The sequence below is a fragment of the Oculina patagonica genome, chromosome 7 (genome assembly GCF_052425735.1).
Source record: "Oculina patagonica isolate OP01 chromosome 7, crgOcupat, whole genome shotgun sequence".
Classification (NCBI taxonomy): domain Eukaryota; kingdom Metazoa; phylum Cnidaria; class Anthozoa; order Scleractinia; family Oculinidae; genus Oculina; species Oculina patagonica.
Genome location: NC_135764.1, coordinates 20,164,498 through 20,190,524, shown reverse-complemented (window position 1 = coordinate 20,190,524; position 26,027 = coordinate 20,164,498). Strand labels below are relative to the sequence as shown.

General features: G+C 39.5%; 1 protein-coding gene and 3 pseudogenes across 3 annotated transcripts in view; all 4 read left to right on the top strand.

Moving 5' to 3' along the window:
• The window catches only part of LOC144660952 (uncharacterized), an 87,989-nt gene that overhangs the window by 33,551 nt on the left and 28,411 nt on the right, over positions 1 to 26,027 (top strand). The window lies entirely within an intron of this gene.
• The window catches only part of LOC144661081 (uncharacterized), a 33,569-nt pseudogene that overhangs the window by 1,727 nt on the left and 5,815 nt on the right, over positions 1 to 26,027 (top strand). The window contains exons 2-3 of the transcript XR_013572196.1: positions 4,910 to 7,097; positions 7,854 to 11,188. The product of XR_013572196.1 is annotated as an uncharacterized LOC144661081 (transcript). The remainder of the gene's footprint in view (positions 1 to 4,909; positions 7,098 to 7,853; positions 11,189 to 26,027) is intronic.
• LOC144661085 (uncharacterized) overlaps positions 1 to 26,027 on the top strand; it is a 36,239-nt pseudogene that overhangs the window by 4,521 nt on the left and 5,691 nt on the right. The window lies entirely within an intron of this gene.
• LOC144661190 (uncharacterized) lies at positions 19,945 to 22,704 on the top strand (annotated as a pseudogene).

The following is a 26,027-nucleotide window of genomic DNA, read 5'->3' as shown; positions in this document are numbered from 1 at the left end:
GTTTATAACAACTGGATACCGATAGCGTGTCCACCCTTCGAACAACCGAGTCGAGCTATTAAGCTGTTCAACTCTCATGAAACCTAAAACCAGGAGAAGTGTAGTGAATGTCATCAATCCTTCACTTGGGGTAAATACAAAATGTGAAATCAAAGCCTAAAATGCTAAATCTACGTGAGCGCAGTACGCACGAAATCTTAATCACATAACAGGATTTCTATCAGTTAAAACTTTGGCTTCCATATGATCGATTGATTGCGAAGAATCGCGCAAAAATGTCTTGCGACGATCTTGTTGCATTTCAGAAGAATCAGTGAGAAGAATGCTGGCTCTTACAGAGCACCAGATGAAATGACGAAATCAAGCAATTCTAGCCATCACTAGCGATCGGCAGTGATGATACGGAATCCACTCTTTAGAAGCTTTTGTGCACTATGCTGGTGTGAAGTGTTGTCTTGTTTATAACAAAAAGTTTAATATAAATTTTTACAAACGGCTTTTTCTTTAACCAGACAAAACTGTACACCTCCCCGATGAACATCGGCGAGTTTTCCGTTAGTACTGGTTTCGATACTGATTGTAAAATACCTGACTGTGCTGCAAATGCAGACTACAGACTTCTACTCTCTTTTAGCCTGAATAACAGTCCAGTTGGCCTGATCACCGCCCCGGTTAGCCTTTTTACGGTAAAGTTAGTTCTCGATAATGGTAATAATAACACGATGGTCTGCAGTAAAATTCACGTAAATGAAAATACCCGTCGATAAATATTCACAGTCACATTGTGAATGTATGTGCTCCCTAATAGTTTACAAGCGTTGCCGTAAAATCTATTTTTCGCATTTACCGACGTATTGGCGACCTCTCTATGTATTCTAATGTATTTTGTATGTTTTTTACAACTGATTTTTAGTAGCCCTTTATTGTGGAATTATTAAAATTTAAGGACAAGATGTTTACATTTCTATCGCTTTTCTGTCAGAGAATTTTTCAACTCGTTCATTTGGGGTGAATACGTAATTGACTTCTTGCTTCACATGGATTGCTTCTCTTTTTCTATGATGAAGTAGTATTATCAAAACAGTTTAAAAATGGTTGCATTTGATGTCGACGAATTTTCTACCATTTAATGCAGTGTGGCAATCACAAATCTGAACATGAAACCTTGGCTGACCTCGGTTCATCGTAGGTAATCTTAAATCGTACGGAATGTAGACAAAAACATTCTACAAACGAACATCTCGCATACTATTACTGACATCGTGGATGATTTCAGTAATGTCGTTTGAAAGTCATGTCCATGAAACTAAAACATGAAAATAGATGAAAAAGAAAAACAGAAAAAAATGTGCAATATTTTACTTTGGCGCATGCGCATGCGCATAACCCTTATCCTTTCTTTTTGCCCAAAACGTTTTGACGTTATCATTGGAAAACCCTGAAAAGGGCACCTTGACCAATTACAGGTGTACTAGCCTGTTTAAGCAACGACTTTGCACCAAAAATGGATTTTGTTTTTCTTTGATTAGCTCTGTCAGAATGCAACCGATATTCAAAATGAACAGTCCTGTAGAAAGGTCGATCCAAGCTCTATCAGATTTTTATCACGAAATTCCACTGACGTGCTAATTGATGAAGTGAATCAATGACTGCACCTCCAAATAGCGCCTGCGTTTAGGAGTGAAAGGGTTAAATCAAGTTAGAAATATTTTTCCTTTATTACAAGAAGAGACCTTGCTCTTTCATTGGGCTTTTATTTTCGTAACACCAGTTCATGAACCAAAGTGCGATTTTTAACTGTCAACTTTGTCTTTTTACTCATTGGAATACCGTGACACAAATTAGCGATATTTTAGCACGACAACAACGACAACAACAATCTTTTATTTCGTGCCCAGAAGAGCACGGCACCACTTGCATTTCGCGCTGGCCAATTTTGTTGTTTCAGTAGCCAAAACATGTTATCCCATATATTTTAAGAAGAAGTGGTACTCTTTCGTTGGAATATATTTTTGTAGCACCACTTTATGGCAAATTGAGTTTTTCTGCTCTCAATTTTGCCATTTTTGCCGTGCTGTAAACGGCAAAATAAGTCGAAAAAAATAAAAATATTGAAAATATAATATTTTCAGTCAAAATTTATATACACATTTCAAATGTAAGTAATATTTTTTCTTTTCAATGATTTATTAATTGTTTGTAAAAAAAAATCTGATCAAAATTAAAGTACTTTTTTAGAAAAAGTTCCATCAGTTTAGACCTACATTCTGGCCAAGCGAAAATTGCGATTATTTTTCAAATTTCACTCCTGTAGGCGAGTATTTCACCTCGAACCATGACTAGTAAAAGAAAGCAGAAATAAACGTCAACGTCGTTACTTCTCGGTGTTCTCTGTTTAGCATATCAGTGGCTTTTTCGGCTAACGTACCAATCTTTCGTTCTTCTCTGTTTCCTTTCCATTTATATTGCTCACGCTGTTTTTTTTTTTCCTCATGAGAGACGACTGGGTATGAGTCAGGTTGTCAGGTTTAGTGGCGTGATAAGCGAATTCAAAACAGCCACAGGGTCACCACGCTTTACACGTCCCCGGGAACCAATGATTTACCTTGTTTTAAAAGCTTTATTGCAAGAGGAAAGTCGTTTACAAGTCAATTACCAACACGTCTAGAAACCTGGAAGTCTTTTTAACCGGGGCAGCATCTCACTTACGTGAATTATAACTACACGTGCACATTAACAATTGTGACATCGAAACACCTAACACGGTCTAACACTAACCTAGGACAGGCGTTATCCTGGAGTGATATTCGCAACATCGTCGTTTTAATTTACCTCAACAACTAGACAAACGTTGGTATAAAATTCAAAATCCAAATCACAGCGAAATCAGGTAAATCAATTGAAGCTATAAGTCGTGAATAGGGAGGGAAAAAAAAAAAAAAAAAAATACGCTACCCCAAACCTGGACAATGTTGCTATGATGAATTTCTTTACCGCTTTGCCTTCAATAATAAATATTAGGGGACCTAAGCAACCGACATTTTCTACAAAAAATTAAATTAAGACGTCATGACTAGTAAAAATTTGTAAAAATTATAAGCTTTCGGCAGCCAGTCTGCTGTCTTGGACAGATAAAAAACTATGTGATTAAATCTGTGGTAAAATCATCACATAGTTTTTACTCCTCGAGGAAAGCAGTCTGGCAGCCAAAAGCTAATAATTTTAAACAATTTTTATCAGAGAATGTCTTACTGCAATTTTTATAATGAATCCTTGTATCGGAGCTTCAATATTTAAGGCATTTTCTACGGGGCGACGTTACTTGGGTGGGGAAGTTCCCGTGGGCCGCACCATCTGACTCTGTTCAGGACGGTTGCAATTTATCCCACTCCTAACATTGTTGTAGTGTAATTTTGCCTCAAGTCAGTCTCTTCAAAGTCCGTCACAACATTAAATATTTCGAAATTAACGGCAACGAATATTCATATTAAGCGAAATCAGCCATATTTCAAAAAGGATCTGTGTAGATACCCGTATGTCAAAGAAACAACGCAAATAAACGATGAACGGCACGATAAGACATCGTATGCAGAAATATGGTTCACCGGCGAAGAATCAAACCCCGGTCTCTTGATACTGACCATGGTTCGATTACCTTCCAGTGAATCTTAGGCCTAGTTCAGACATCGTGCTTCTGCCGTGCCGAACTTAACTGCAATTAGCACGGCTGAAGCACGTCTCTGAATCAGACGTCGTCTTACTAGAGTCGTACCAAATTCAGGAGTACTGAAGCTACGTAACAATTAGTCAGCGGTGATTCAGCAAAAATGGTGCCGTTTTGCAAATTGCAGCAAAACGCTTACTTTAAAATCATTTCAAGACTCAAGAAAAAGACGCAAAGAAAAGAAACAGAAAAAAAAATCATTTTGCAAGTACGGCAAATGTTTCTTTTTTTGCCCGGAAAATTTGGTTAATTGCGGCAAAAGCACGAGGTTTGAACTGCTGCCGTGCCAGAGTCGTGTAGCACGGCATGGCGTGTCGAATTAAATTGTTTTGCCGAACTCAATTCAAAAGTTTCATTCAGACGCCGTGCTTCTGCCGTGCTTTTGTCGAACTTAATTCCTGAATTTAGTTCGGCACGACAGAAGCACGACGTCTAAACTACGCCTTACTTTTCTTGACTTTTATACAGTATTTTATATTATACTGTTAATCGTTTAATAAAAATTTTGTCTGCGCTCTATAAGCATTTATAGTTGACAACTAAATTTTCTCCGATTCTGATTGGTTTAAATTTTTCACGAAACGCGATAGTGTTCATCCAGGGAGAGCACTTTCAGCGCATACTACCGGTCCGAGAAAAATGCCCGGATGGATAGTGCCCGCCCGTGAAATTTTTTATATACAAGCGTGCCTGCAGACAATAAACCCCAACCAAATTCACTCCATTAAGTGTTTTTTTTTTTGTCTGGTTTTGTTTCCTTTGTTTAATTTCGGCTTTCAATTTAGTTGTTTTATCCTGACTAGTAAAAAATAATTCACGATGCATATGCTTGTTTTTTAATTGGGCGCGCGTAAAAAATTTAGTGGTAAAGAATAAAAACGATAGACTGTCTCAGTCTCGAAACTATCGGTCTTAATAGTTGCCTTTTAAGAATTTTTCTTTTCTTTAAACTAGGACATAAGCCCTCGAAGCTATTTGTTTTAAGAGCGTCAAATTTCTGCGGGACAACTATCAGCTGATAGTTCCTCGACAGAAACATCCTATTGTTTAAATAATTTAACATATTTGTATGTCCTGTTAAAAACATCGGGCCAATTTGTTTTTCTTAAAAAAGATTAAAAACGATACTTCATATTTTTTGTTCCATTTTGTTTGCTAATAAAAAGTGTCATTGTGTTCACAAAGGGGTTGCGAATCCAAATAACAAAAGAAACATGGCCACTGCAACAGAATACACTGCAGACCAACTGAACTACTACAGGATTTGTTTTGTCACCACCGATATTCTGGCCGAAGGTCTGCGATCAATCTTCAAACAGGAATGGGACAAGCGTTACAAAGCAACAATGGGGGAATGGAAAGATGAGCCTCGAAATGGAAGGGACTTCTATAATGCAGAATCTCCGCGAAACCAAAGAAGAAATGCGCATCTCTTGGCTACCATGATTAATGGAGATAGAGGTGAATGGGATTGTACCATGCTGTTTTACGCCATTCTTTTCTCTGATTGCGTCGGCCCCGGCCTTTGCGCGGTAGTCCAATCGCATGTAGATGATCTAAGAAGGTTTCGAAACGAAGAATTTGCTCACATGCCACAAGGCAAACTTTCAGACGCAGATTTGCAAAATGTTATGGGTAAAGTTCATGCTGCATTTCGTGGACTCGGTCTATCCACTGTGCAAATTCAAAACGTCGCAAACCAGATAACCTTTCCCACGGAGGAGTTAACAGGTGTCTTAAACAAAGTTGAAGACTTAAAAAAGGAACTTCAAGAAAAAGAGAAGCAACAGGAGGGACTTGCGAACAAGCTTCAAGACAAAGAAGAGCATTTACAGGGTATTGAACATCAGCTACACGAAACGGAAAAAGAGAAACGGGTGCTTGAAGATCAGCTTCAGAACGATATGTCTCCATTTTGCATTCTTCCTCCCAAACCTTCACACTATATCGCACATCGCAACTGTGAGGTGGCTGATATTGCACAACAGCTAAAGGAGCTTAAACGTACCAGTGAAAACAATTTAAGCTACCTGTACATCTCAGGTAATCCTGGAAGTGGCAAATCGCAGCTGGCCGGTCTTGTAGCTAAGCGATTTTTCGATGATGCCCAAGAATATCCAAGCGCCACTACATTCGTGATGACTTTAAATGCTGAAAGCCTAGATACACTACTGGAATCGTATTTCTCTTTCGCTCGACAATTAAAGTGTCCAGAGTATGCAGTTACAAATATCCTTCAGTCTAAGGATTTGAAAACAGTCGAAAAGATTTCCCATCTGAAGACGCTGATAAGCGCAAAACTTGAGTTTTACACATCGTGGCTACTTGTAGCTGACAATGTCAAAAGCATATCTCGAATGCATGTTCATTTACCGGAACCTGGAAATGAGCAATGGCTAAGAGGTCAACTGCTTATTACAACACAGGACACTGCGTCTATCCCTTTAACAAGCTTCTTCATTCAGCACATTTCAGTGAAAAAGGGTATGGAGCCCGATGATGCCATTTCATTATTAGCCATCCTTTCAGGTATCGATGACACCGATATGGCAAAAGTGGTTGCACAAGCACTGGACTACCAACCTCTTGCCCTAGCAAGCACCGCCACCTATGTCAAACAACTTCGACAGAGCAAAATAACATCACAGTTTGGCTGGCACGACTTCCTTGAGAAAGTAGAAAAGGGCCAGCGTGTAACTACTGAAACCATTCTATCTGAGACGAATCCAAGCTACCCAAAATCTATGACAGCAGCGACAACACTAGCTGTTAAAGAAATGATGGCATCCGACAAAGTCATAGATCACACGTTTAGGTTCCTTTTCCTCTGTGCGCCACAGCCATTGAGTCTCAACATCGTGATCAATTATATTGAGAACGTAGATGAAGACCTTCAAGATAAAGAAATAATTATCACGACGATCCAACGATGTTCCTTGATTTTACTTGAAGAAGAAGATAGCGGCGTCTACATTGGCGTGCATCAAGTTGTACGTGATGTTATTCAGACTGTAACGAAGAACTATTCGGACAGCACTCATTATAAAGCTGTGAATGGGGCTGTTACTGCATTTGACCAGTTCATAGACGATATACTACCAGAGGAACACTGGCTAGACGAACAAACTGTTTTGCACACGAAACGTATCTTGCCTCACTTAAGGACTTTCATTTTAAATATTGAAAATTTGGTATCGAAAGCCAAGTTGTCAAAACTGGAATGGTAAAGCTCGGTCAAACTTGCCAGAATCATTGCGCCTTTTACGAGGCCAAACGATATTATGATTACTCATTAGCAACTTTTCTAGAAGAGAACGGACCTGAGCATGTTGATGTTGCAACTACTTACGTTCAGCTGGGTTCTGTTCACCAGGCCCTAGGCGACTTTAAGCAGGCCAAGGAGTATCATCAACGTGCTTTAAACATTCGCCTGAAGGCCCTTGGACCTGAGCACGTTGATGTTGCAACTACTTACAGTAACTTGGGTTCTGTTCACCAGGCCCTAGGCGACTTTGAGCAGGCAAAGGAGTATCATCACCGTGCTCTAAACATTTGCCTGAAGACGCTTGGACCTGAGCATGTTGATGATGCAACTACTTACAGTGACTTGGGTTCTGTTCACCAGGACCTAGGCGACTTTGAGCAGGCCAAAGAGCATCATCATCGTTCTCTTACTATTTACCTAAAGAAGCTTGGACCTGAGCATGTTCATGTTGCAACTACCTACAGTCACCTGGGTTTTGTTCACCAGGCCCTAGGCGACTTTGAGCAGGCCAAGGAGTATCATCATCGTTGTCTTACTATTTACCTGAAGACGCTTGGAGCTGAGCATGTTCATGTTGCAACTGCTTACGTTCAGCTGGGTTCTGTTTACCAGGCCTTAGGCGACTTTGAGCAGGCCAAGGCGTATCATCACCAAGCTCTTAACATTCGCCTGAAGGTGCTTGGACCTGAGCATGTTGATGTTGCAACTACTTACATTAACTTGGGTTCTGTTCACCAGGCCCTAGCCGACTTTGAGCAGGCCAAGGAGTATCATCATCGTTGTCTTACTATTTACCTGAAGACGCTTGGAGCTGAGCATGTTCATGTTGCAACTGCTTACGTTCAGCTGGGTTCTGTTTACCAGGCCTTAGGTGACTTTGAGCAGGCCAAGGAGTATCATCAGCTTGCTTTAAACATTCGCCTGAAGACGCTTGGACCTGAGCATGTTGATGTTGCAACTACTTACAGTAAGTTGGGTTCTGTTCACCAGGCCCTAGGCGACTTTGAGCAGGCCAAGGAGTATCATCACCTTGCTTTAAAGATTCAGCTGAAGGCGCTTGGACCTGAGCATGTTGATGTTGCAACTACTTACAGTAACTTGGGTTCTGTTCACCAGGCCCTAGCCGACTTTGAGCAGGCCAAGGAGTATCATCACCTTGCTTTAAACATTCAGCTAAAGGCGCTTGGACCTGAGCATGTTAATATTGCAACTACTTACAGTAAGTTGGGTTCTGTTCACCAGGCCCTAGGCGACTTTGAGCAGGCCAAGGAGTATCATCACCGTGATTTAAACATTTCCCTGAAGGCGCTTGGACCTGAGCATGTTGATGTTGCAGTTACTTACAGTAACTTGGGTTCTGTTCACCAGGCCCTAGGCGACTTTGAGCAGGCCAAGGAGTATCATCATCTTGCTTTAAACATTCAGCTGAAGGCGCTTGGACCTGAGCATGTTCATGTTGCAACTACTTATAGTAACTTGGGTTCTGTTCACCAGGCCCTAGGCGACTTTGAGCAGGCCAAGGAGTATCATCATCTTGCTTTAAACATTCAGCTGAAGGCGCTTGGACCTGACCATGTTGATGTTGCAACTACTTACAGTAAGTTGGGTTCTGTTCACCAGGCCCTAGGCGACTTTGAGCAGGCCAAGGAGTATCATCATCTTGCTTTAAACATTCAGCTGAAGGCGCTTGGACCTGAGCATGTTCATGTTGCAACTACTTACAGTAAGTTGGGTTCTGTTCACCAGGCCCTAGGCGACTTTGAGCAGGCCAAGGAGTATCATCATCTTGCTTTAAACATTCAGCTGAAGGCGCTTGGACCTGACCATGTTGATGTTGCAACTACTTACAGTAACTTGGGTTCTGTTCACCAGGCCCTCGGCGACTTTGAGCAGGCCAAGGAGTATCATCACCGTGATTTAAACATTTCCCTGAAGGCGCTTGGACCTGAGCATGTTCATGTTGCAACTACTTACAGTAACTTGGGTTCTGTTCACCAGGCCCTAGGCGACTTTGAGCAGGCCAAGGAGTATCATCATCTTGCTTTAAACATTCAGCTGAAGGCGCTTGGACCTGAGCATGTTCATGTTGCAACTACTTACAGTAACTTGGGTTCTGTTCACCAGGCCCTAGGCGACTTTGAGCAGGCCAAGGAGTATCATCATCTTGCTTTAAACATTCAGCTGAAGGCGCTTGGACCTGACCATGTTGATGTTGCAACTACTTACAGTAAGTTGGGTTCTGTTCACCAGGCCCTAGGCGACTTTGAGCAGGCCAAGGAGTATCATCACCTTGCTTTAAAGATTCAGCTGAAGGCGCTTGGACCTGAGCATGTTGATGTTGCAACTACTTACAGTAACTTGGGTTCTGTTCACCAGGCCCTCGGCGACTTTGAGCAGGCCAAGGAGTATCATCACCGTGATTTGAACATTTCCCTGAAGGCGCTTGGACCTGAGCATGTTGATGTTGCAGTTACTTACAGTAACTTGGGTTCTGTTCACCAGGCCCTAGGCGACTTTGAGCAGGCCAAGGAGTATCATCATCTTGCTTTAAACATTCAGCTGAAGGCGCTTGGACCTGAGCATGTTGATGTTGCAACTATTTACAGTGACTTGGGTTCTGTTTACAAAGCGTTAGGCGACTTTGAACAGGCCCAGGAGTTCCATGATCGTGCTGTGTTCATTAGATGTAAAAGGCTCGGAGCTAATCGTGTTAATGTCCCAGCTGCTCTTGACAGTATGGCTGCTGTTCAGCACCAGTCACTTGATCTACAACAGTCGACAGAGAGTAACAATCCTTCACAAGATTTTGGGCAAAAACAGCATCACCGTGTAAGAAACACTTTTTGCATAGTACTTTAAACGGTTGAAGTCGGTTGACAACTTTTTATCGACACCAATGTTCTTATAAATGCGAGAAATCACGAAATTGGTAACAAAAGAGTAGGAATGAAGAATAGTCGAAAAAACCAAGATAAGTTTTAAATTTGTGCTGACAGTAAAAGCATGCATGATTTCTCGTGGATTCATTTGGGTCTATTATCTGAAATCTCTTCGAAACGTCACAACTCATCGAAAGCCGAGCGTGTTTGTGCAGCTTAAAGGTACTATTCGAGTTTATATATTTGTTGAGTAAATGCTTAAATGAATTAAAATTAGCTGCGAAGCCGTTGTTAAATGTTAGAGAAAGTGATTATTCTCTCTAAGATCGTGACACGTGTTTATTAGTACGCTGCTCTCGGCTCGAAAGTTAGCAATTAGTGTTTAACAATAAAAATGCAAGCAAGATAGAAATACTTAGTCGTGTGTTTCAATTAAGTAAAAAGTACTTTTGATGTTAGAGTGGTTTTACTTAACCCGTGAAACAAGAACTGTTAGTTAGTGTGTAATAGTGCTTACTAATTAGTATTAGTGCGTGGTACACAAAAGAGAAAGAGTAAAAAACAAGAGAATAACTAATTATAGCGGAATAATAAGAGCTAATACGAAGAAGTAACGTCTACTATCCCACTATCTATTTCACAGGTTTAATAAAACAACTCTAGAAGTTATAGGTGTTCGATCATTCAAAATATAATACTGAAATATTTCAGGCGCTTGGGACATAAAACTGTACCAACTTGCTTTCTAAATTTAACTGATCAATTACTATATTCTTTTAACCTTTACATTTATACACACAGATGTAACGTTTCCAAGGAACCAGTTCTTCCCTGAAATATGTGTGAATTTCGTACAATTTTATTGCATAGGCAACTGAACACTGGAACTTAGTTGTTTTTAATTGTACACCTTAATCAGAACTTATAAACCATTTTTATCGATTAAATCGGTTTCAAACATACTTCTTGGGCATCATTGCTGTTTGAAATATTTTCTGTTCTCCTGCTGTGTTACCGACGAAAGTTGTCTATGTACACGCGGGTGTTTCTGTCAAATTTTACTCGTTTTACTGACTTCTCGGATGTTTTTAATTACTTTAGTATGTTTTTCTTTCACACTTTGCACAAAGGTGCAAAAAAAAAACTAAAACAGTGATGCTGCAAGAACATGTTTGTGCCCAAGTCACGTTCGGTTAATGATATGGATAATTTCTAGTTGGAAGTTACGCCTACGAAGCTTGTATTTCGCAAGAATTTTCTTAAAACACCTATGTCGACCTAAAATTTCCACAACATCATTTTTGACAATCTTAGCACTAGGTTAACTTTTATCTTGTAAATATATTCCTTGTAAACCTTTTAATACTCGTGCAACCTTGTTTGGACCAAACATGCTCTATATGATATAAAGATTTAGGAAGAAAAGATCCCTCGCAAAGAAACTTTTTCTAACTTCAAGGTTCATGTCAAGGTGGAGTGCGACGCAGCTGCACTTGAATGGAACGAGCTGCGCATGAACTTACGTAATTCCAAATTTGAGAGTTTGGCATTCTTGACAGCTGATTGACAGCGCTAGTTTGGTCCAAATAAAAGAGCGTGAGCCGAATCGAAAGATCAGAATTGTAAATGCTGGTCATCGGAGTGGTTTATGCAGCCCGTGTAGCCAAATAAAGTAAGTTGGACAGAAATTGAGTGTTAAAGTTGAATGCTAATCCCCCCAAGAAAACTCCCTTCAACATTAGCTTACTATTCACATGCTTTCGTTCTTTACTACAGTAGGTTACGGAGAGTTCCCAAAATCATAATTACTTCTCATTTAAACATGCAATGTTGGGGTGAATTTCTGTGCGATAAACGGCTTTGAAATATTGCAGATGACTCAACAACAAACAATACAGTGGCGCCTCGTTAATAGAATCACAGATGAGACCACAGACCATAGAAAACGACTTTATTAACGAGATGATAACATTAAGCGGTCGGGTCGGGTTTTTTTTTTGCGTTGCGCGTTTCTATTATAAAAAATACCCTCAAAACAGAAACAGAAGTCTAAACGCCTTTAACTTGTGAAAAATGCACTATTCGTGAGCCAAAACTAGAAATACCTAATGTAGTTATAACTTACAATGCTTGGCCTACTTTTCGCTACTGAGGTACATGCTGCGTATGTCATTTCTGCTGGTAATTGTAAGCAGTTGACCTTTTAAGCAGAATAGTTCAATATTTCCTTTTTTTAAAGAAAACAAAACAAATCTGAAGTTTCTGCAAGGTATGTATGAATGATAAAATAGGTAGCTGCTTTCTTCAGGGGACAAAACTAATTCCAAATCTTGAGGAAAGCAGCATTGCCGAAACGTCGAGAAAATTATTTTGACTACAGCGTAGTATTTATCTATTTTGTCATTCATACATTTAGCACCTAAGCTGCGCAGGGATTATAATTTTTTCTACAAGGTATGCTGAGAGAAAATATGTCCTTTGCCCGCACGAACGTGTGCTTATCAAGGTTCTATCAAGGGTATTTGAGGGGTACAAGCTCCCTCCCCCCCAATCCCCCCTCCCCGGCCTCCAAAAAAAACAATGCCCAGCTTCCCCCAAAAAAACATTGTTATTATCACAGTATATCTCTAGCTATCTCTCTGGATTTGACAAAACGTGGATTCCGTGACCCGTTCGTGACTGCGTCTGCTTTCAAGCCATTGCGATCCGAGAAATTTGAGAGGGGGCAGCTTCAACAACCCCGTGGGTAGGTTGCTTGAGCCCTGACCTAACAACCCTAAGGAGCCCTGGGTCAGACTGAATTGCAATCCGGCTTTGGGGGTGGGGGACTGGCTAAAGTCGGCTTTTTGGCTTGTTTCCGTAAAGCATTGCTCCCCGCTTTTGGTTTTCTGGGGGCTGGACTAAGTAGCCTTGAGGTCTTTGAGACCTCAGCTGTGACCGGGCATGGGAAGGCTTCCTAGCAGTGCCCCCGGGCTCTCTGAAACCCACAGGGGGAAGGGAGGGGAGCGCTGAGAGAGTATCTGGCCCCTGACAGTTCCTGGGGCCTTGTTTTCTTAAATCAGGACAGATATAAGTAACCAATTTCGAAAAATCGACCAGACATTTCACAAAATTGTGTCTCAAAATGCACCTGTTTTCAATTAATCTCACATTAATTTCCAAAAATTTCAGAGGGCATGCCCTAGACCACCCGGAGGAAACTCGTGGCCATCAGACTCTCGGACGTCTCACCACCAGCATTCACAGAGGATGCTGTAAAAGATTCCTTCCTGCTTGGCTTATTTAGGTGGCATTACGTGTGATCTTAGAAACAGTCCGTGCAGTATTATACACTAAATGACTGGTTCCAAGTGCAACAATTAATTTTGTTTTCCAACAACCTCCATGTTTCCCGAGGCAACATTCGCGGGCAACATTACACTGTTCCCCTCTGAAATAATAGAATTGGCAATATTGCCCGCCTAGAGATTTTTGGCGGGAAACAGTTTTATTGTTAGATGTCATGTGACCTTGAAGTAGCCAATAATGGCGCGCGCTGTTGGGAAAAAAATCCAGTTATATAACAAGACCTGTTGTTGCTGTAGGCAGACATGAAGAACGTTGATCTGATAAATATTTGACAAAGCGTAACTCATCCGTGGTAATTTCATTTTAAATGCGGATTTTTTTATTGGCTGTTGGTTTTCCTTCGTTTCCGTAATCTTTTGAGTGTGCAAACGAACAGGTATATTGCTCCTTTCTGGTTACTGAAATGATGGTTTAGTTTGCATATAATTCATTTTCCGAGTTCAGTGGCTCATAGCCATTTAAATTTAATAAAATTTGTATCTCCTTCAGTATTTTTAAATATAAAATTTTACTTACAGAACGGCGGGGGAAACTGTGAACTGTCGGTTTTCTTAAGTAATATTCATTTTCTTTTATACGCAAAATTTCCGTTACTTAATTATTTAAGCTACTAACCAAACATCAATGGAGTAATTGGGCTCCTTCTTCGTGTAGAAGCACAGAACACGTCACAATAGAATACTGCATCGCAAACCTTTTGTTTTTATTATATTCCTCGTTCTTTTGTCCTTTTGTTCTCTATTGTTATAGGTGAACTGTGTCTTCTACACGAAGTAAGAGCCAATAATTGTTACGAAAAATTGCTAGCCTTTTGGCGCAGTGAAGTAGCAAAAAGTATCGCAACTTGTTAAACGGAAATAAATACAATTAATTCCCATTTTTAAATCTTTATCAAGAACTTTACATAGACTCACTTTTGCGGTTGGAAATATTAGCACTGCACTTTTAATAGCCTTTACATAAGAAAATAAAACCATCGGCACACTTTCGGCACTGTTTATATTAAAAAACCGGATACGCTGCCAAGAACTTTAGCTCAACGCCGCAAGGTGCAGGTAATGATTTAAGCTTATATTATTAAGTGCTTTTGTTGCTAAAGAAGAAGAAAGATAGCACTCGGCTAGAAGATAGATAGCATTCAGCTAATAAATCATCTTTGTGTCATACGTATTCATTTCTTTTTCAATGAAGATTATATGAGATAACCAAAGAACACTTTCCGAAAAGTGTAAAAGACATCTTTAATCACAGTTAATGCTATCTAAAATGTCTTAAGTAGAAGATATTGTAATTAGATTTTTTATTTCCTGACAGTATTATAAGGAGTATTATTAACTTCACATCTAGATTATATTACTTTGCATTTGACTTCTTTTTATTACCCGACAATTCATGCACTTCAAACAGTTTTTACACGACTTTCGTGTCTACGTTTTACACTTTGTGTTTGTACCCCGCAACTGAAGGCGTGACTTGGTAAGTGAACATTTTATTACTCTTGTTACACTAAACCAAGAGAAATTAAGACTAAACAGATACTAACCGACTTCAAACACGCTCTATCGACAGCGTAGAAGACTTTACTTATCAAAGATTTTACTGGGTTCGTTTTCTTAGACAATTCGCCACATTAAAACTGGTTTTGTAATGTTATCGTAGGAAACGAGGAAGCCAAAACTGAGAACAATGATTAAAACAACTGTTATAAATCCCCATAACTCAAACCCTCGATAACTTGATCTTCCTGCTAACTCGAACCTTCAAAGTCGATTACCATCGTTAGAATTGATTTATTTATCGCCAGTTCACTTTCGTGTTCGCTCGCGAGAAATGTTGTCGGAAACCCTTTCAAACTTTGATTGACGGAAATCTTGGAAACGTTTTCGAAGGTAATTCGATTTGAAAAATCCCGTATCAATGCAAACGGTGGTGATCGCTTTTGCCCATATACTGTATAAATCATCACCAAAAAAAGTGTTTTAGATCCTGTTTTTTAAAAATATATTTTATTTAATTTTTTTAAATAGATTTTACTTTCCCCTTCCACATGAATGCCACAAACTCGACTGGCGAAGATTGCCGACTGCTCAAGGGGGAAATATTCTCACTAGAAAACTACATTGTCATACTGATATGCATTGTTATCAACTTGCTGACGTGTCCTGTTACCATAGTAATGAACGTGCTGGTGATAGTGGCACTGAAGACCAGACAGGGACTGCAGAGAATGTCTAACATCCTGTTGGCTTATTTAGCGAGCACAGATCTGCTGGTTGGAGTGATCAGCCAACCGCTGTTAATTACGGCGTTGATATTTCTGATGACTGACTCGTTTACTGCATATTGCAAAGTCTAAAACGCGGTCACGCTAACAACCAACCTCTCAGTCATAACATCGGTGTTTCATTTGGCTTTGATCAGCATCGACCGTTATGTGGCGATGAAACATGCGTTGCGTTACGAAAGCATCGTGACCAAGTCACGCATTACTGTCGCCGTCGTCTGCAGCTGGTTGACAGTGACAGCTTATATTATTTACGCTTACCTAGTGACTGGGGAAACGCAATTTTTTGCTCTGTCACTAATGGTAGCAGGAAATTTGTCAGTAATCGCTTACTGTCATATTTCTGTTTACGCGATTTCTCGTCGTCACAGGCGCCAGATCATATCCCAGCAGATTTCTTAAGCTGCTATCGCAAAATTCTTGGAGCAAAAGAAAGCGTGGAAAACTACAAGAATCATAATCGGTGTTGTGTGTCTGTCCTTCTTACCAGGCCTCGTAAACAACGTGTCCAGGATCTTCATCTCTGGCGGAATCTTTGAAAACCGGCAGAAATCACAGTCTGTTTATTCCTGTATTTTTCACCTGCATGATGTTAAATTCACTTTTTAATCCCATGATTTACTGCTGGAGGATCAGAAAATTTCCGAAATGCTATTCTTGAGCTTCTTATTTCAAGGAATAATTAAGAGCAAGGCCATAGAGGAGTGGGGGAGAGCAGTCCCAAGCTCAGTAGTCCAGTTGGAATCCACTCTTTGTCACGCAAGCTAAGCGTAGTGTTGCGTGACCGAGAGACGGTCAGAACTGGAATATAATTTTAGCAGCTGGACTTTCTTAAGTGTTTTCTTACAGTTTTTATATTTCTGTTTAGAAGAATTTGTAATTTAGGTAAATTATTTTTCTTTAGATTATCTTGCAGATGCTTCATTACCATGACCTCTCTTTTGATATTTGGTTTAAAAAAGATAAATAACAATTTGAACAAATTATAAAGAAATCTAATAAAATTAATATTCGTAGTCGTTAAAGGGTCATTGTCATGAGAAGTCTTCTAAGTTTTTGTGTCAACTATGCTTAGAATTATGGGGGTGCACTCGGCGATCAACAAAGTAGCCTTTAAACAACAAAAGAAAGGCATAAATTCATTCTCAAGATGTCAACAAACCGTGATCAATGGTTTTTAAGAAATGTTATTATTATGTATTATTAAAAACTAGTAATGGTATATTGCAATTCTTGAGTTTTGATTGGTTGACAGACAATGGTATATGAGCTCATATCCACAAAAATGGTAGCCGATATGCGTCAACGAAAACAGCTGCAATTCTTAGGGTGTTTTTAATAAAACAATTATTCCACTCGCGCTTGTTGGATATGAGATCGTTATAGCCAACAAGGCGCGAAGCACCGATTTGGCTCTCTACCATCTCATATCCAACGCACGCTTGTGGAATAAATGTACGCCCAAAATAGCATCTGGCATCTTCTTGTGACTTTTAGTCAAGACGCTGGAATCAAACGAACAGCGATATTTTAAGTTACTTAGAAATTTAACATTTGTTGCTGTAAGTCAGGTTGGAAATTAAAACCGCGACAACGCTGAATCGAATTTGTAGAACATGCACACCTCATCCACACCCTCCTCCCTGAATCACCACTCGTCCAACTGCTTCAAATTTAGTTTTGCACGAATTGCGTGCCTAGGATTCAAATAAGCTGAACTAAGACTTCTAAGTGAGACTACAAGGAAACTCCAATAATCATTTAAGCAAACCACACATGAGAGAGGTAATGCTCTAACCTTCCACCTTGCACATACTTCCATCCTAATTTTTTAATCCTATTTCTCCCCCCCCCCCCCCCCCCTTCCTTTCATTTTCTTAATTCTCGTTCTCTATTGTCATTTGTCGACCCATTCTCTAATTAATTAATTTTCATTCTCCATGCCGGCACGGCTCAATGCGTGTTCTGAAAAGGTGTTTGTAATATGTCAAAAATAGACACAAACGTCAACATCACGCGATGTACTTTGCATGCCGCACTTTCACTTTCTTTCTTATCAATGAGTCCGCACCTCTGATCGCTCCAAACTGGTTGACAGTATTGATGGCAGAATAAGTTGGAAACATTCTAAATAGTAAGTATTTAGTTTAATGCTGGTGTGCTGAGGTTCGGTTAATTAGCAGTATACGTACTTTCATTGTAAACTAATGAGTTGTGTAGAGCTCATCTTCGATGGAACTTGCCAAATGCATAAATTTCCATCGTTACATAAAAAACCAACGCGTGAAAGCCAAGTAAAGAACAATAATTGGACTAGGCACAGTTTAAAATTCCTAAGCTGTATCACGGAAGTTCGGTCATTTACGGTTTGATATTTTCGCTCGATTACGAAAGATCAAGTCGAACAATTGAATATTCAGCCATGGTCTACTTGTTTGCCAGAGTTTTGATGCCCATATACCAGAAATAACTAAATCAAAACGTGGCAACAGCGATTCATCATATGGAAACCAGTCTTAGCCAGGTATTGGTGATCCAATTGGTGAAATACTGCTCAGTGTACGTTTTAAACTAACAACAAAAACAATATGCAACTTTGTTCCATCAAGCATTTTATGACGTAAAACCAACCGCCACTTTTCACTTTGACAGAAAAATCGATGTCCTTTCGATGTTTTTTGTATGCAGTTTTTATTAACCTTTACTAGTGACCCCTTTTTGAAGTATTTTTATGCAATTTAGAGACGAAACACTTCGATTTCTATCAAATGTTTATCACTGAAATGTTTCGGTTCGTTTCCTTCAGAACAAGGCATCGCAAAGTTTGAATAATAATTGAAGTCGATTACACCACTTGGAGACTCCAAGCAGAACGAACTGTAAACATGATGATTACCTATATCATTAAAGTCAGCATCATTGTTTTGCAGGTCAAAGGATATAAAACCAGTTCATTTCCAACATTTTTAAATAAAAACAAACTTATTTTGAGTTCAAGCCAGATGTTACGCTCAGTTTAACATCTGCAAATCGCATGTATGATAAACGGATATTCCCAAACTTTTTGTTAAAATAGTTGATCTTCATAGGTCTACATTTTATCTTTAATGGCGTGTGCTCAAATAGAAGTATATTGAACTTTCTAAAACATGAAACCAACCATACGCATGCAGTATTTTTAAATTTATAAAAAGCACAACAGGCTAGAAAAATATTTCACTGACAGGGTGGCCTGCGAATAACCTCTGTTAAAACCTCTGTGGATAATCTTTATTGTGTCGTTCTAAGTCAAACTGCATAAAGAAAAAAAAACAGAAGAATGAGCGAACGAGTGTTTTTTAATACTGATTTTAAAGAACACCAAAACACTTCAAAAATTAAGCCTATGGAAGCAGCTCGTTTTCTCGCTTTAGTTCCAAGCTGCTAAAAAAGGGTCAATTCACAAATCACGGAAAAATGAGGTGAGATGGCAGTATTATGAGGAGGGTTGTAATCACCACGCAAAGTAGCGGACATCTTCGTTTAATTTAGACTTGCCCACAAGTCGAGTTCACAAGAAGCAAACGACTTCGAAAAAGTCTAATCTTGGCTCAGAGCGAAACAAAATGGAGGATTAAGGTGTCACGATGCAAGGACTTCTGTCTTGCTTAAATTTTGTTAATTATGTCAATTATTCAAGTTTGCTTTTAATGGGCTAAATTTCAGAGCGAAATAAGGTTGCTTACGAATTGTTATGAGAGGCGACTGTTCTAAAAGCTAACGGTCATTTCACGAATCACAAAAATGTCCCGAGAGTCGTTTAACTGGCAGTGAAAAGAGAATTGAATTATTTGTTTAGCAGGACTCGTTTTGTCACAAGAGTCGACAACATATAGAGCTGATCGCTTTTCTATCTTTCTTATCTTTCCTCGTCCTGGCAAAATCGGGAACTTAGCATTTTTCCTGCCCATGTTTGGAAAAGGGTTCCTGCCTTAAACTTTGTCTAATTACGACAGAACCGTAACTGTTGTCTGTAATCACTGGACTTACAAACTGTCCAATCAGCTTCAGTGGACCAAACTAGAAACATCATTGATTTCTTTGTAATCATTTTTGTAATTATTTAAATATCGCGACTTATCAGACTAGAGTGTTCATTTGTCCTGAGCTTCTTATTTCAAGAAGTATTTGAGACCAAGGCCATAGAGGGCTGGCAGTCGTAATTTTAATTCTCAAGTTGAGTTGTCCAGTTGGAACCCTTTCTCTGTCACGCACTGCTAAGCGTAGGCTGGGCTACGATTTTACAAATTTTAAATTTCTCTTTAGAAGAATTTGTATTTTATTTAAATTATTATTCTAATAATGCTGGTCCTTAATTTCCGTAACCTCTATTCCTAAATTTGCCTTAAAAAGATAAATTTCAACATTTAAATGAAAAAATCTTGTCCAAATGATTTTACAAAACTTAGCATTTTCCTAGCTTATTGTTTTCCCGAAATTAATTCCCAGTTCTCAGTTCTAGTTCTATTGTTGCTGTTTTTGGTGATTCCCAGGCCGAGTACTGAGTGAAATCCCAGTTGCCATTTTTCCCCTTTGGAGGGTGGGAGGGGTGAATGTGAATTTGAGTGAAATTTTAGGAGGTTTAAAGAAAGGAAAGCAGAAAGAAAATTGTTTTTGGAACACCACCAGACAGTTGACCCCCACGCAAGAGCACTGCTAGTCCAGTCCCTGAACTCTCTCTTCTGCGCGCGTTTTATAGGGGCTGAGCCCAGGCGCGCGAAGAGAGAGTCCAGGATAACTTGCATGCGCATGCGCCAGTTTTTCCCTCGAAAATTTGAGGGAAAACCATTTTGGCAGCCCTTTTGAAAACGCGCGCGCACAGATGACGAGTTCAACTACGCGACCGTGAACTAAAGCAGGATTACCGGAATAATTTTAAAAAGCCTAGCTTTGCAGTCAGTGTCTGCTAAAAATTAACTGCCAAAACAAAAATCGCTATCCGTGAACTATTCCTAGTATTTTGCAGCTGTTTATTTAATTGGTTTTGGATGCAATCGAGCACAGTTTTTTTTCTCGCATTTATTCGCGCGCTTGGTCGCGTAGTTGAATTCGTCATTTGAGCGAGCCATTTTTAGCCTAGCGCCCGCGTCTTAAGCAAGTGACGCCACACTCCTCGCCTCTGATTGGTTCGTTCTGAGCATGCGCATGCAAGTTATCCTGGACTCTCTTCGCGCGCCTGGGTTCAACCTAGGCTCTTACCGAAAGTGCTAGCACTTTTTTTTAGCATTATTTGGCTTTGCGAGCATTTTTTTTTTTACATTTTATCCCAAAAAGCACTGCTAGAATTATTTTGGATTTTCGACTGATTATTTGTATAATTTTGTGTTAAAAACACAATCTGACTTTATTTATGGAGTCCAAAGCCTCCCAGATGCATTTTGCCCTCATTTTAGTCAAAGGAGCCGATTAGGCTTGGTTTGATCAGCGGTTGCCTTCTAGAAACCCAGTCCATCACTCGTTCCAAGATGGCGTCGTCATCCACGACGACCACGAGGAACAATGGAAGTCAGCCAGACATAGCAGAGATTGCTCGAGAGCGTACTCTGCCATCACTCAGTGGACAAAATAAGACTAGGGGAAACTGTGATGCAAAAACCGTAAGCATACATGATCGGATTCAGCAATTTCCAGGAGAACAACTATCAATGATAGATGGGAAGTTGTTTTGTCTGGCATGCCGCGAAATAGTGTCTACAAAGAAGAGTATTTTACTACCACACGTGGCTTCAAAGAAACATGGAAATAGTAAAGACAAACTGAAGAAGTCTTAGCTGAAGGATCAGACGATTATGGAGGCTTTTAGAGCGGGGGACAACACGCAGAAAGACAGCACTCTACCAATAACTGAACGGGCCTACCGACTCGAAGTGGTCGAAGAGTTTCTGAGGGCTGGAATCCCAATTGGGAAAATCGACACGCTACGGTCCCTCTTAGAGAAGAATGGCCAACGTCTCACAGCAAGTGCTCATCTTGGTCAGTATATATCAATTGTTTTTAAGCAGGAAGTCGAAAGAATCAAAAAGGAATTGACTTTGCCTGGTCAGACTGGCATGACAAGAGATGTTTCGATGATTTTTGACGGAAGTACACGACAAGGAGAAGCAATTGCTGTGATCGTGCATTTCCTTGACGATAATTGGTCGATTATTCAACGTCTGGTCAGAATTGATATATGTTCCAAATCAGTAAATGCCGATGAACTTGCACAAGTGCTTAATCAGTGCCTATCAGTTGATTATGGAGTCAAGACCAATTCGTTGCTCGCAGCCATGAGAGATGGTGCAAGTGTGAACCAGGCAGCATTGGATAGGATTGCATTTATATTTCCTAAAATGCTCAACGTTGTATGTTTCTCACATACGCTTGACAATGTTGGAAATCATCTTGTCATTCCAACTCTTCTAGAGTTCGGTAGCGTATGGATTCGCCTGTTCCGCCATAGGTACAAGGCAAAGCTGTTGTGGAAGGATCTGACTGGCCAAAGACCAAGATCATACAGTAAGACGAGATGGTGGTCAAAGTGGGAAGTCTACCAACAGATATTAATGCAGTTTGGAGACATTGAGCGATTCTTGTTAGAAGCAGAAGCCGCTAAAGTCGGTCCACAGTTACTCCCTCAACTTCAAGCAATACTTTCCGATCCAGAAGAGCGAAAGGTAGAGTGGTGGCACAACCACAAGGATCAGCTCCCTCATTGGGCATCTGCAGTGAAGATGCCCACTGATTGTAAAATACATTTGTGCTACAAATGCAGACTGCAGACTTCTACTCCCTTTTAGCCTGATTAGCACTCCAGTTGGCCTGATCACCGCCCCAGTTAGCCTTTTTACGGTAAAGTTAGTTCTCGATAATGGTAATAATAACACGACGGTCTGCAGTAAAATTCACGTAAATAAAAATACCCGTCCATAGATATTCACAGTCACATTTTGAATGTATGTGCTCCCTACTTGTTTACAAGCGTTGCAGTAAAATCTATTTTTCGCATTTACCGACGTATTGGCGACCTCTCTATGTATTCTAATGTATTTTGTATGCTTTGTACAACTAATTTTAGTAGCCCTTTATTGTGGAATTATTAAAATTTAAGGACAAGATGTTTACATTTCTATCGCTTTTCTGTCAGAGGATTTTTCAACTCGTTCCTTTGGGGTGAATACGTATTTGACTTCTTGCTTCACATGGATTGCTTCTCTTTTTCTATGATGAAGTAGTATTAATCAGTTTAAAAATGGTTGCATTTGATGTTCATAGGCGTACGGGCACCTTCGGACCTGGGGGGGCGGGGACCTTATTGCCCGAAAAAAAAAACAATAAACAGGCATATGAAATGGACAGCACAACGTGCATTGAAATAGTTGTGTACAAACCTTGCCTGCTTGCTTCTGTACTTATCTCGTGGCGTTGCCCGAAGGTGTAATGCACTGAATCCTTTTTCTTCGGAAATATTTTTTTATTCACTTAAGTTCAGCAAAAAAAAAACGAATTTTTGAGTGGCAATTTACATTGTTTTCCCCCACATGAAAGTTATATAATTAAAAAGCGTGTGAAACATTCACGAATGATTGGGTTGAAACATTTTGTTGAAAGTGTTCAGCCAGCCCTGAGAACTTACCATTTGAGTCAAAAGCATTAGCTTCATTGCTATGTAACCGTATTGCAGCTTTTTTTCAAGGTCTTAAACTGGGTCCACTGCGCGTAAACGTTAAAGCTATAGAAAAGATGATTGCAACTGAATCAAACTGAGGGGTCACGAAGAATTTGCGAGAAAAATTGAATATGATAATAGCAATTTACGAGAGGAAACGAACGCAGATAAATGACGTGTTAATTGTAATGTTAAGATTTTTCTGCCTATCTTCTATTTTTTCTCTGGCTTATTGCCCGAATTCTTAGCATTTTGCCCGAAACAATTTGGCACTGGGGGGGCTGCAGCCCCCCTCGCCCCCCCGCCTCGTACGCCTATGTTGATGTTGACGAATTTTCTACCATTGAATGCAGTGTGGCAAACAAAAATGTGAACATGAAACCTTGGCTGACCTCGATCGGTTCATCGTAGGTAATCTTAAATTGTACGGAATGTAGACAAAAACATTCTACAAACGAACATCTCGCATACTATTACTGACTTCGTGGATGATTTCAGTAATGTCGTTTGAAAGTCATGTCCATGAAACTAAAACATGAAAATAGATGAAAAAGAAAAACAGCAGGAAAAATGGAATCTTAAAGTATTTGTTTGATTCAAAATGAAATGTTATAGCAGGAAATGTCATTTATATTTACGTCTCTGTCTGTTCAAGATCCTCTGCTGAATTACCATTTTCTATTCGCTTACTAACTACGGACTGACATTAGTTTGATTAAATCTAAAATTCGATTACACCGTTAAACAACTAAACAAAGCCAAGAGAGAACACTTTTCAGTTGTGAGATATTTCATCACAACAAAACCCAGTGCTATTGTTTTGGGGGTCAAAGGATAATCTTTTTTGACTTTATTTTTCGTGACTGAACACAAATTTCATTTTGTGTTCTATCCAGTCACGCTTCTACTGCGTGGGAGGCGCTTGTAAAATGAGAGTAGATGTCCACTCAAATCCGCTACAAGTCCTCTTTAGAACTATTTCATGTTGTAAACAATTTAATTAAATTGGTAGAATTCATGATTTGAACGAAATGCCGTAAATGCAGTCTTTTTGTTTTGAAATACATTAGAGTAATTTTATGTTAAACGAGAGCTAAAAAATAGCCCTTATTCAGCGCTTTTTGCAACAATATGGCTTTAGAACTACATTAGTGTTGTGTCAAAATTCGTTAGACACCTTTTATTACCCCTTTGACTCCCAAATTTTCCCTCAAAAACGCGGTTTTTTTAGCCGCTAAGCTGAAAGTTTGGTGTTATGGTCTTGAATTTACCTCAACTTTGCTAAAGAAGCCCTTTTTTCACTTCAGCAACATTTTGATAAAGATTTTGTGTAAAAATGTGCAATATTTTACTTTGGCGCATGTGCATGCGCATAACCCTTATCCTTTCTTTTTGCCCAAAAGGTTTTGACGTTATTATTGGAAAACCCTGAAAAGGGGACCTTGACCAATTTCAGGTGTACTGGCCTGTTTAAGCAACGATTTTGCACCAAAAATGGATTTTGTTTTTCTTTGATTAGCTCTGTCAGAATGCAACCGATATTCAAAATGAACAGTCCTGTAGAAAGGTCGATCCAAGCTCTATCAGATTCTTATCACGAAATTCCACTGACGTGCTAATTGATGAAGTGAATCAATGACTAGACCTCCAAATAGCGCCTGCGTTTAAGAGTCAAAGGGTTAATTAAGTTAGAAATATTTTTCCTTTATTACAAGAAGAGACCTTGCTCTTTCATTGGGCTTTTATTTTCGTAACACCAGTTCATGAACCAAAGTGTGATTTTTAACTGTCAACTTTGTCTTTTTACTCATTGGAATACCGTGACACAAATTAGCGATATTTTAGCACGACAACAACGACAACAACAATCTTTTATTTCGTGCCCAGAAGAGCACGGTACCACTTGCAATTCGCGCTGGCCAATTTTGTTGTTTCAGTAGCCAAAACATGTTATCCCATATATTTTAAGACGAGGTGGTGCTCTTTCGTTGGAATATATTTTTGTAGCACCGCTTTATGGCAAGTTAAGTTTTTCTGCTCTCAATTTTGCCATTTTTGCCGTGCTGTAAACGGCAAAATAAGTCGAAAAAAATAAAAATATTGAAAATATAATATTTTCAGTCAAAATTCATATACACATTTCAAATGTAAGTAATATTTCTTCTTTTCAATGATTTATTAATTGTAATTAATTGTAAAAAAAAAATCTGATCAAAATTAAAGTACATTTTTAGAAAAAGTTCCATCAGTTTAGACCGACATTCTGGCCAAGCGAAAATTGCGATTATTTTTCAAATTTCACTCCTCTAGGCGAGTATTTCACCTCGAACCATGACTAGTACAAGAAAGCAGAAATAAACGTCAACGTCGTTACTTCTCGGTGTTCTCTGTTTAGCATATCAGTGGCTTTTTCGGCTAACGTACCAATCTTTCGTTCTTCTCTGTTTCCTTTTCATTTATATTGCTCACGCCTGTTTTTTTTTCCTCATGAGAGACGACTGGGTATGAGTCAGGTTGTCAGGTTTAGTGGCGTGAAAGGCGAATTCAAAACAGCCACAGGGTCCCCACGCCTTACACGTCCCCGGGAACCAATGATTTACCTTGTTTTAAAAGCTTTATTGCAAGAGGAAAGTCGTTTACAAGTCGATTACCAACACGTCTAGAAACCTGGAAGTCTTTTTAACCGGTGCAGCATCTCACTTACGTAAATTATATCTACACGTGCACATTAACAATTGTGACATCGAAATTTTCTCCGATTCTGATTGGTTTAAATTGAACACGTGACGCGATAGTGCCCGTCCGCCGGAGGGCACTATCAGCCTATAGTGCCCTCCCGT